This window comes from Odocoileus virginianus, chromosome 4 (assembly GCF_023699985.2).
Source record: "Odocoileus virginianus isolate 20LAN1187 ecotype Illinois chromosome 4, Ovbor_1.2, whole genome shotgun sequence".
NCBI lineage: Eukaryota > Metazoa > Chordata > Mammalia > Artiodactyla > Cervidae > Odocoileus > Odocoileus virginianus.
Window position 1 is genome coordinate 74,541,603 of NC_069677.1, and position 11,560 is coordinate 74,553,162.

Sequence of the window (11,560 nt, forward strand, 5' to 3'; positions counted from 1 at the left end):
GAAAAAGTGGAAACAATGACAGGTTTTATTTTCTTGGGCCCCAAAATCACTGCAGACAGTGACGGCAGCCATGAAATTAAAAGATGTCTGTTCCTTGGAAGAAAAGCTATGACAAGCCTAGACAGTGTATTAAAAAGCTGAGACATCACTTTATCAACAAAGGTCCACATAGACAAAGCTATGGTTTTTTCCAGTGGTCATGTACAGATGTAAGAGTTGGATCATAAAGAAGGCTGAACATCAAAGAAATGATGCTTTTGAATTGTGGTGCTGGAGAAAAACTCTTGAGAGTCCCTCAGACAGCAAGGAGATCAAGCCAGTCAATCCTAAAAGAAATCAACCCTGAATTCACTGGAAGAACTGATGCTGAAGCTGAAGCTCCAATACTTTGGTCACCTGATGTAAAGAGCCAACTCATTGGAAAAAACCCTGAATGTGGGAAAGAGTGGTGAACTTATTGGAAAAGACTCTGATACTGGGAAAGACCGACTGCAGGAGGAGAAAGGAGGTGACTGAGGATGAGATGGTTGGATGGCATCACCCACTCAATGGACATGAATTTGAGCAAACTCTGAGAGATAGTGAAGGACAGGGAAGCCTGGTGTACTGAAGTTTATGTGGTTTCAAAGAGTCAGACACAAATTAGCGACAGAACAAAATAACAAAATTGCTGGTTGGACTTACCAATTGATTTAATAAAGTACTAATGGTGTGGTTACATGCAGTTTTAAACACATTACTTTTGATAGCTAGAATAGAGAGATTTTTATAAATCAGCATGTTAAGTTGGTGAGTTTTTTTTTTTTCATATTATAGACTTAGTTTTCTCTTATTTAAATTTTATAAAGCAACTATCCTCTTTTGTGAAATCTCAAACTATTTATCCTGTGTATAACCAAGCAGCATTCAACAGTCTTGTATCTGTCTGGTGTACACCCAGACCTGGCCACCCAGATTGCGGAAGGAGACCATGAGAATCAGAAATGAGGAAGGGGAAGTGGGTGTAAAGAAGGTGAGGACAAGTCAGGAGCTGGGCATAGAAATGGGACCTCAGGTTGGGAAGAGGTTCTAGGGAGGAGGAGGGGAGAAAAGAGATATGAGTAGAAAAAACATCAGAAAGAGTTTGACGCCTTCTCCCACTCCTCTCTGTACTCCCCACCCTTGGCAGCCTGGTCTCAGAGGTTCACACTTCTGTCCACTCAGCCTTCCAGGGCTCTCTTTGGGGGCCTCCAGCCTTGGAAGTTTACCTCCTGATTCCTGATTCCCCACCATAGTCAGTCAGTTCAGTCGCTCAGTCGTGTTCGAGTCTTTGAGACCCCATGAATCACAGCACGCCAGGCCTCCCTGTCCATCACCAACTCCCAGAGTTTACTCAAACTCATGCCCATCGAGTCGGTGATGCCATCCAGCCATCTCATCCTCTGTCGTCCCCTTCTCCTCCTGCCCCCAATCCCTCCCAGCATCAGGGTCTTTTCCAATGAGTCAAGTCTTCACATGAAGTGGCCAAAGTATTGGAGTTTCAGCTTCAGCATCAGTCCTTCCAATGAACACCTAGGACTGATCTCCTTTAGGATGGACTGGTTGTATCTCCTTGTAGTTCAAGGGACACTCAAGAGTCTTCTTCAACATCACAGTTCAAAAGCATCAATTTTTTTGGCTCTCAGCTTTCTTCACAATCCAACTCTCACATCCATAGATGACCACTGGAAAAACCATAGCCTTGACCAGACGGACCTTTGTTAGCAAAGTAATGTCTCTGCTTTTTTTTTTTCATTTATTTTTATTAGTTGGAGGCTAATTACTTTACAATATTGTAGTGGTTTTTGCCATACATTGACATGAATCAGCCATTGATTTACATGTGTTCCCCATCCCGATCCCCTCTCCGCCTCCCTCTCCATCCCATCCCTCTGGGTCTTCCCAGTGCACCAGCCCTGAGCACTGTCAGACTTTATTTTTTGGGCTCCAAAATCACTGCAGATGGTCACTACAGCCATGAAATTAAAAGACGCTTACTCCTTGGAAGGAAAGTGATGACCAGTTGGAGCCTTGACGTATTTCTTTTCCTATTTGGAACCAGTCTGTTGTTCCATGTCCAGTTCTAACTGTTGCTTCTTGACCTGCATATAGGTTTCTCAAGAGGCAGGTCAGGTGGTCTGGCATTCCCATCTCTTGAAGAATTTTCCACAGTTTATTGTGATCCACACAGTCAAAGGCCTTGGCATAGTCAATAAAGCAGAAATAGATGTTTTTCTGTAACTCTCTTGCTTTTTCGATGATCCAGCAGATATTGGCAATTTGATCTCTGGTCCCTCTGCCTTTTCTAAAACCAGCTTGAACATCTGGAAGTTCACGGTTCATGTATTGCTGAAGCCTGGCTTGGAGAATTTTGAGCATTACTATACTAGCATGTGAGATGAGTGCATTGTGCAGTAGTTGGAGTGTTCTTTGGGATTGTCTTTCTTAGGGAGTGGAATGAAAACGGACCTTTTCCAGTCCTGTGGCCACTGCTGAGTTTTCCAAATTTTCTGGCATATTGAATTTAGCACTTTCACAGCATCATCTATCAGGATTTGAAATAGCTCAACTGTAATTCCATCACCTCCACTAGCTTTGTTTGTAGTGATGCTTTCTAAGGGCCACTTGACTTCACATTCCAGGATGTCTGGCTCTAAGTGAGTGATTACACCATTGTGACTATCTGGGTCATGAAGATCTTTTTTGTACAGTTCTTCTGTGTATTCTTGCCACCTCTTCTTAATATCTTCTGCTTCTGTTAGGTCCATACCATTTCTGTCCCTTATTGAACCCATCTTCGCCTGAAATTTTCCCTTGATATCTCTAATTTTCTTGAAGAGATCTCTAGTCTTTCCCATTCTATTGTTTTCCTCTATTGATTCCAAAGACTTTCCACACCCTGCTTTCATCCAGCTCCTCCTCTGACAAGCCCAGCACTTCTCCAGCTAATGAGATCTACTCCTGGCCCAATGCTCCTTCCAGCAGGCTCCATAACACTTTCAAAAAACTTCATATTATAGAAAACTTCAACTATATCCCAAAGTAGAGAAAATAGTTTAGTGAATTCCCATATACATGCCACCTACTGTCAATAATTATCAATATTTTGCCCATTTTGTTTTATTGTGTGCATGCTCAGTCACTTCAGTCATGTCCAACTCTTTGCCACTCCATGGACTATAATCTGCCAATCTCCTCTGTCCATGGAATTTTCCTGGAAAGAATACTGAAGTGGGTTACCATGCCCTCCTCCTGGGGATCTTTCCAACCCAGGGATCGAACCCATGTCTTTTGCATCTCCTGCATTGGCAGGCAGATTCTTTACTACTGAGCCACCAGGGAAGTCCTTTGTTTTATTATCTCACCCAATTTCTGACATTTTTAAGAGCTGAAAAAATTATATGCAATAAAATGACAGTTATTTGGAAGTTAACTGCAAGTTAACTATCTTGCTTAACACAATATACTTTTTAATAATTTTCTTATTTTTAGTCACAAGGATTAGATCTAGATTTCTTTGAAAAATTTAGGATATATTCAGTAACTAGGGGTAAGAGCTGGAGTGCCATGCTTGACAATTGCTTCATGGTGGGGTATGGGGAATCCAAGGGACCTTGCCAGACTACATGGAGACTTTGGGAGAGAGGCTTAGAGGAAGGACTCTCGAGAGATTCTGCCCTTTCAAATAATTCTCAGCTAACCCACCTCTTGGAGTCTGCCTACCAGGCCATGGGAGAATACTGTTTTGGTCTTCATCCTTGTGTCTCTGCCTGCTTAGTGGAACCCCGTGTGGCTGGAGTTCCTTTATATTTCCTTTGAAATCTTTGGGTGAAGGTCAAGAAAACAACAGAGAAGAAGGCAATCACAAGGTCAAAGGACACAGAGAAAGCACTAGAAGACAGAATTTTAGTAATTGAGGAACAGTACTCCTCATATCTCCTACCAATTTCTCTCAAGTTATGACAGACACCTTTTAGAAGCGATTCAGTTGCTTTCTCAAACATCCTTAAGCCGCAGAAAGCTTTTCTTCTTCCTCTTTCACCCCCTTTTCTTCTTCTCCTTTTCTCTCGTTTCTTGTCTTCCTTTATCTTCCTCCACTTTCTTAATTTTCTTCTCTTTCTCTCCTTCCTCTTCCACTTCTCCGTCTTCTTGTCCTTCCTCCTCTCTCTCTCTTTCTTCTCTCTCTCTCTCGATTTAAATCTTATGAGGAATTTCAAAGCATAATCCAAGTAGAAGCTGAGCTGCTCAGGTGGATGGTGGAGTACAGGAATCTTTCTCTGACTTCTAAGGTGGCCCTTGAGTGAAAACTACTGATGTGGTTAAAGTCCTTCATTTTATGGTTGAATCTAAGGAACAGAGAGCATACCCAAGTCACACAGCTGGCATTAAAAATAGACCTGAAAGCAGGAGGTTGTTAAAACACCATAAAAACGTGTTTTCTAGAGTATTCAAAAGCTAAAACTATTTTGTCTCTTTCTTAAAGATGTGCTTTATAAAACCACTGATTTTCAAAAATGTAAATTCTACCAATCACCCAAAGAAGCTCTCGCAGAGATACCAGATACTCCCAACAGGGGGCAGAATAACTTACTGTAGAGCTAGGATGCTATCACCACGGCCTTTCCTTCCCAGGGATCTTTATACATTCCAAACGTGAAACGGAAGGGGAGTGGAAGAATCTATTAAAAAAAGACATCCTGGGGAGTTTGGAGGGTTGTCTCTCACAGGTGCAGAGCTGCCTGAGGTTTCAATTGATGAGTCTCTCATTGCAACATTTTACCATAGGAAGACGAGAATGCCCTAGGAGTACATGTTTTCGCATCCCTAAGGTTTGATCGTCTAGTCAAAGCTATGGTTTTTCCAGTGGTCATCTATGGATGTGAGAGTTGGACTGTGAAGAAAGCTGAGCACTGAAGAATTGATGCTTTTGAACCGTGGTGTTGGAGAAGACTCTTGAGTCCCTTGGGCTGCAAGGAGATCCAACCAGTCCATCCTAAAGGAGATCAGTCCTAGGTGTTCATTGGAAGGACTGATGCTGAAGCTGAAACTCCAATACTTTGGCCACTTCATGCGAAGAGCTGACTCACTGGAAAAGACCCTGATGCTGGGAGGGATTGGGGGCAGGAGGAGAAGGGGACGACAGAGGATGAGATGGCTGGATGGCATCACCGACTCGATGGGCATGAGTTTGAGTAAACTCTGGGAGTTGGTGATGGACAGGGAGGCCTAGCGTGCTGTGATTCATGGGGTCGCAAAGAATCGGACACGACTGAGCGACTAAACTGAAGTGAACTGAACTGAAGGTTTGATCAGTCGTGAGCTAATGGGAGCAGCAATGGACAGAAGAGAAGAAACAACTCTTCCCTATACTTCTGTTGCCTAGTGACAGCAAAGCAGGGAATAGGATAGATGGATCAGCAAGCAGAAGTGATCAGATTAAGAGCACCACACACACATACATGCATTCATACATACTCACCACATACACACTTAAACATATACCCACCGTATACACATATTCCCACCACACACGTACCACACACACACACCCTCACACACCACACTCACACATACCCACCACACACACACTCTCATACATATACATACCAACCACACATACACATAGCCACCACACACACACACTTACATATACTCACCACACACAAACACACATATGCAAATATAATTTCCCAAGTAGTTCAGCTCTGCCTCTGTGCATTGGCACTCGTGATGTATGCACCTAAAGCAATACTATTAATATATTCACATCCAAAAGCTGATGAGCACTACTATCTAACTTTTGTCTTTTCACCCCTCTACACCTCTCAAACTGAGAGCTTACAGGAGGACAGAAACATAGGAAGAGCAAAAGGTAAACAGAAGATACAGCCTTCATTTTTCTTTGGAGTAAGTGAAACTGTGCCAAAATCTGGAGTTCCTTGTGTCATTTTGACTCAGTTGCCAACACACTTACATAGTGAAATTAAGACTAGCATCCTTTGCACTTATTAAACTGAAATCCCCTCTGTACTCTCATATAATTTGGCACTGATTTGAAAAACTGCAGTCAAAGAATGTGTAACTGGGTAAGGTATATAATCAAATGCTAATGACATTATTATTAGCATAATTCCAATTATCTATCATAATATTATAGAAGTGAAAAGCACAAAATTTCATCCTGAATCACGCGTCTGTCTCTTCAACTAGACCAACTGAAGACAGGTTCACTCTGGAGCCCACGGACCATCTTACTGGGGGTATGCTGATGGTAACAAAGGTATTAAGGTGACAGTGTACTAGGGTGGCTTTAAAAAGAGCATGGGATGTGCAAAGCATCTTTTCCAATGATACAAAGCTAGTGTTAAAGATATTAACATGTGTTTTTTTTTTCCATTTATTTTTATTCATTGGAGGCTGATTACTTTACAATATAATACTATTTTTTGCCATACATTGACATGAATCAGCCATGGATTTGCATGTGTTCCCCATCCCGATCCCACCTCCCTTCTCCCTCTCCATCCCATCCCTCTGGGTCTTCCCAGTGCACCAGCCCTGAGCACCCGTCTCATGCATACAATCTGGGCTGGTGATCTGTTTCACCCTTGATAGTATACTTGTTTCAATGCTGTTCTCTCTGAACATCCCACCCTCACCTTCTCCCACAGAGTCTAAAAGTCTGTTCTGTACATATATGTCTCTTTTTCTGTTTTGTGTATAGGGTTATCATTACCATCTTTTAAAATTCCTTATATATGTATTAGTATACTGTATTGGTCTTTATCTTTCTGGCTTACTTCACTCTGTATAATGGGCTCCAGTTTCATCCATCTCATTAGAACTGATTCAAATGCATTCTTTTTAATGGCTGAGTAATATCCCATAGTGTGTATGTACCACAGCTTCCTTATCCATTCGTCTGCTGATGGGCATCTAGGTTGCTTCCATGTCCTGGCTATTATAAACAGTGCTGCGATGAACATTGGGGTACACGTGTCTCTTTCAGATCTGGTTTCCTTGTTGTGTATGCCCAGGAGTGGGATTGTTGGGTCGTATGGCAGTTCTATTTCCAGTTTTTAAAGGAATCTCCACACTCTTCTCCATAGTGGCTGTACTAATTTGCATTCCCACCAACAGTGTAAGAGGGTTCCCTTTTCTCCACACCCTCTCCAGCATTTATTGCTTGTAGACTTTTGGATAGCAGCCATCATGACTGGCGTGTAATGGTACCTCATTGTGGTTTTGATTTGCATTTCTCTGATAATGAGTGATGTTGAGCATCTTTTTCATGTGTTTGTTAGCCATCTGTATGTATTCCTTGGAGAAATGTCTGTTTAGTTCTTTGGCCCATTTTTTGACTGGGTCATTTATTTTTCTGGAATTGAGCTGCAGGAGTTGCTTGTATATTTTTTGAGATTAATCCTATGTCTGTTTCTTCATTTGCTATTATTTTCTCCCATTCTGAAGGCTGTCTTTTCACCTTGCTTATAGTTTCCTTTGTTGTGCAAACTCTTTTAAGTTTCATTAGGTCCCACTTGTTTATTTTTGCTTTTATTTCCAATATTCTGGGAGGTGGGTCATAGAGGATCCTGCTGTGATTCATGTCAGAGAGTGTTTTGCCTATGTTCTCCTCTAGGAGTTTTATATTTTCTGGTCTTACATTTAGATCTTTAATCCATTTTGAGTTTATTTTTGTTTATGGTGTTAGAAAGTGTTCTAGTTTCATTCTTTTACAAGTGGTTGACCAGTTTTCCCAGCACCACTTGTTAAAGAGGTTGCCTTTTTTCCATTGTATATTCTTGCCTCCTTTGTTGAAGATAAGGTGTCTGTAGGTACATGGATTTATCTCTTGGCTTTCTATTTTGCTCTATTGATCTATATTTCTGTCTTTGTGCTGTCTTGATGACTGTGGCTTTGTAGGAGAGCCTGAAGTCACCTCTCTTACTCAAACTCTTCCAGAAAGTTGCAGAAGAAGGTAAACTTTCAAACTCATTCTATGAGACTACCATCACCGTAATTCCAAAACCAAAGATGCCACAAAAAAAGAAAACTACAGGCCAATATCACTGATCAACATAGATGCAAAAATCCTTAACAAAATTCTGGCAAACAGAATCCAACAACATATTAAAAAGATCATACATCATAACCAACTGAGCTTTATCTCAGGAATGTAAGGATTCTTCAAAATCTGCAAATCAATCAATGTAATGCACCACATTAACAAATTGAAAGATAAAAACCATATGATTATCTCAGTAGATGCAGAAAAAGCCTTTGACAAAATTCAACATCCATTTATGATAAAAATTCTCCAGAAAGCATGAATAGAAGGAACATACCTCAACATAATAAAAGCTATATAGGACAAACCCACAGCAAACATTATCCTCAATGGTGAAAAATTGAAAGCATCTCCCCTAAAATCAGGAACAAGACAAGGGTGCCCACTCTCACCACTACCATTCAACATAGTTTTGGAAGTTTTGGCCACAGCAATCAGAGCAGAAAAAGAAGTAAAAGGAATCTAGATACGAAAAGAAGAAGTGAAACTCTCACTGTTTGCAGATGACATGATCCTCTACATAGAAAACCCTAAAGACTCTACCAGAAAATTATTAGAGCTAATCAATGAATATAGTAAAGTTGCAGGATATAAAATTAACACACAGAAATCTCTTGCATTCCTATACATTAATGATGAGAAAACAAAAATTAAGGAAACAATACCATTCACCATTGCAACAAAAAGAATAAAATACTTAGGAGTATATCTACCTAAAGAAACAAAAGATCTATACATAGAAAACTATAAAACATTGATGAAAGAAATCAAAGAGGACACAAATAGATGGAGAAATATACCGTGTTCATGGATTGGAAGAATCAATATTGTCAAAATGGCTATACTACCCAAAGCAATCTATAGATTCAATGCAATCCCTATCAAGCTACCAATGATATTCTTCACAGAACTAGAACAAATAATTTCACAATTTGTATGGAAATACAAAAAAACCTCGAATAGCCAAAGCAATCTTGAGAAAGAATAATGGAACTAGAGGAATTAACATGTGTTTAATAAAAATTAAAAAAATTTTTTTTTGTTTTTTGAAATCTAATAATCCTTTGCCAACCACTGGAGTATTATGACTGGCAAAACTTAAGTTGGCAAACACACATTCTTACGGATAGTAGGGGTTAGGAGAAAAACAGCAAACTTGGAGTTAATATCCATTTTCAAAAAGTTGAAATAAACAGAAGTTCTTGAAAGCAGCAGTACTTCAAATCAACCAGAGTTTGAGGTATAATCAGTTCTTTGCCATTTTTGAGAACATTGCTACTGTGCTATGACCTGGAGAAGTGGTCAGTTCAGTCGCTCAGTTGTATCTGATTCTTTGCAACCCCATGGACTGCAGCATGCCAGGCTTTCCCGTCCACCACCAACCCCTGTAGCTTGCTGAAACTCATGTCCATCGAGTTGGTAATGCCGTTCAACCATCTCATCCTCTGTCTTCCCCTTCTCCGCCTGCCTTCAATCTTTCCCAGCATCACGGTCTTTTCTAAGTAGTCTGTTCTTCGTATCAGGTGGCCAAAGTATTGGAGTTTCAGCTTCAGCATCACTCCTTCCAATGAATATTAAAGACTGATTTCCTTTAGGATGGACTGGTTGGATCTCCTTGCTGTTCAAGGGACTCTCAAGAGTCTTCAACACCACAGTTCAAAAACATCAATTCTTCAGCACTCAGCTTTCTCTATAACCCAACTATTACATCCATCCATGACTACTGGAAAAACCATAGCTTTGACTAGACAAACTTTTGTCAACCATGTGATGTCTCTGCTTTTTAATATGCTGTCTAGGTTGGTCATAGCTTTTCTTTCAAGGAGCAAGTGTCTTTTAATTTCATGGCTGCAGTCACCATCTGCAGTGATTTTGGAGCCCCCCAAAATAAAGACTGTCACTGTTTCCATTGTTTCCCCATCTATTTGTCATGAAGTGATGGGACTGGATGCCATTATCTTAGTTTTGTAAATGTTGAGTTTTAAGCCAGCTTTTAAACTCTCTTCTTTCACTTTCATCAAGAGGCTGTTTAGTTCTTCTTCACTTTCTGCCTCAAGGGTGGTGTCATCTGCATATCTGAGGTTATTGATATTTCTCCCAGAAATCTTGATTCCAGCTTGTGCTTCATCCAGCCCAGCATATCACACAATGTACTCTGCATATAAGTTAAATAAGCAGGGTGACAATATACAGCCTTGATGTACCCCTTTCCCAATCTGGAACCAGTCTGTTGTTTCATGACCAGCTCTAACTGCTGCTTTTTTCTCTCTCTCTCTCTCTCTTTTTTTCCATTTATTTTTATTAGTTGGAGGCTAATTACTTTACAATATTGTAGTGGGTTTTGTCATTGTTGCTTCTTGACCTACATACAGATTTCTCAGGAGGCAGGTAATGTAGTCTGGTATTCCCATCACTTTTAAAAATTTTCCACAGCTTGTTGTGATTCACACAGTCAAAGGCGTTGGTGTAATCAATAAAGCTGAATAGATGTTTTTCTGGAGCTCTCTTGCTTTTTTGATAATCCAACAAAATCTGAGCTAACCCTCCCACTTATAAACAGTACATGAACCATGAACTTCCAGATGTTCAATCTGAATTTAGAAAAGACAGAGGAACCAGAGATCAAATTGCCAGCATCTACTGGATCATCAAAAAAGCAAGAGAGTTCCAGAAAAACATCTACTTCCGCTTTATTGACTACACTGAAGAGGTGGTAGTGCCCACAAATTTTAAGTTATGTGCAGTCAACATCTCTGCAAGCTTTTAATATCAGATCTTCTGGCTGGAAATTTAATGCCTCTGATACTGTCAGTCTTCTTGGCTTTAGTTTTACAAGTCTCAGCAAAATACTCTTGTAATTCTCCAAGTAAATTCACAAATGGTATTGCCCAAGGACACATTTTCTGAGCTAACTCTCCCACTCATAAATTGAGGGTTGGAACTGCAGGAGTGTAGACTTTTTTATGCAGTTTATAAGATGGGGAAGCAGTATTTGTTTCTCTGGGGACTGCATTAGTCAGTGTTTTTCAAAGAAATATAACCAGTAAGAAATCTGTATTCATTATAGAAATTGGTTCACACGGTTATGGAGACCAAGAAGTCCCACAATCTGCTATCTGCAAGCTGGAGAACCAAAAACAATTAATTAATTAGATCATCAATTGCAAGTGATATAACTGAATTCAAGGTCCAAACATCTGAGAATTGGAGGATTGACGGTCTAAGTCCCAATCTGAGTGCAAGAGCCAGAAGCGCTGATGTTTGAGGGCAGAAGATGTGTGTCACAGTTCAAGCAGATAGAGAAAGTTCCTTCTTTTTCCAGCCTTTTTGTTTCACTCAGGCTTTAGGTGGATTGAATGATGCCAACTTACCAATTCAAATATGAAACTTTTCTGGAGACACCATCACAGACATAGAAACATAATATTTTACCAGCTATCTGGGCATCCCTTAGGCAGATAAGTTGATGCATAA